The 1,106-nt window shown below is 23.0% G+C and overlaps 1 protein-coding gene across 1 annotated transcript in view; it reads right to left on the bottom strand.

Annotated features, from left to right (window-relative positions):
- LOC117170754 (thioredoxin domain-containing protein 11) overlaps window positions 1–1,106 on the bottom strand; it is a 57,746-nt gene that overhangs the window by 1,181 nt on the left and 55,459 nt on the right. The window lies entirely within an intron of this gene.

Raw genomic sequence — 1,106 nt, 5'->3', positions numbered from 1 at the left:
TTTTCCCCGTTTTTAGAGCATTTTTGCCTTTCTTTTGCTTCTTGTGTAGTCTGAAATTTGAACAATTTTAGGCTCTTTTTACATACTTAATCTGATAATAATTAAAAATAAAAAAACTAATTTTTAAAAAGACGAATTTTAAATTAAATTAAAAAGGTCTGTTTTCAACCAAAAAATTGAATTTTTAATCAAACAAGATAAATTTTTAAACAAAAATATTAATTTACTACCAAAAAAGACGAGTTTTTAAAAAAGTTTAAGAATTCTCAACCATCAATTTGAAGTTTCAACTAAAAAAGATGAATTTTTAAACAAACGTTTTATGACCGATCAATTATTTTCCCCGTTTTTAGAGCATTTTTGCCTTTCTTTTGCTTCTTGTGTAGTCTGAAATTTGAATAATTTCAGGCTTTTTTTACATACTTAATCTGATAATAATTAAATATAAAAAAACTAATTTTTAAAAAGACGAATTTTAAATAAAATTAAAAAGGTCTGTTCTCAACCAAAAAAATTGAAGTTTTAATCAAACAAGATAAATTTTTAAACAAAAATATTAATTCACTGTCAAAAAAGAAGAGTTTTAAAGAAAATTCACGAATACTTAACCAAAAAGACGAATTTTTAACCAAATTCGAGAGTTCTGCTCTCAACCAAAAAATTGAAGTTTTAATCAAACAAGATAAATTTTTAAACAAAATTATTAATTTACTACCAAAAAGACGAGTTTTTAAAAAAGTTGAAGAATTCTCAACCAACAAGTTGAAGTTTCAACTAAAAAAGATGAATTTTTAAACAAACGTTTTATGACCGATCAATTATTTTCCCCGTTTTTAGAGCATTTTTGCCTTTCTTTTGCTTCTTGTGTAGTCTGAAATTTGAACAATTTTAGGCTCTTTTTACATACTTAATCTGATAATAATCAAATATAAAAAAACTAATTTTTAAAAAGACGAATTTTAAATAAAATTAAAAAGTTCTGTTCTCAACCAAAAAAATTGAAGTTTTAATCAAACAAGAGAAATTTTTAAACAAAAATATTAATTTACTACCAAAAAAGACGAGTTTTTAAAAAAGTTGAAGAATTCTCAACCAACAAGTTGAAG

The sequence above is a fragment of the Belonocnema kinseyi genome, chromosome 4 (genome assembly GCF_010883055.1).
Source record: "Belonocnema kinseyi isolate 2016_QV_RU_SX_M_011 chromosome 4, B_treatae_v1, whole genome shotgun sequence".
Taxonomy (NCBI): domain Eukaryota; kingdom Metazoa; phylum Arthropoda; class Insecta; order Hymenoptera; family Cynipidae; genus Belonocnema; species Belonocnema kinseyi.
Note: the sequence above shows the minus strand (reverse complement) of the source record. Positions and strands in the feature narration are given on the sequence as shown.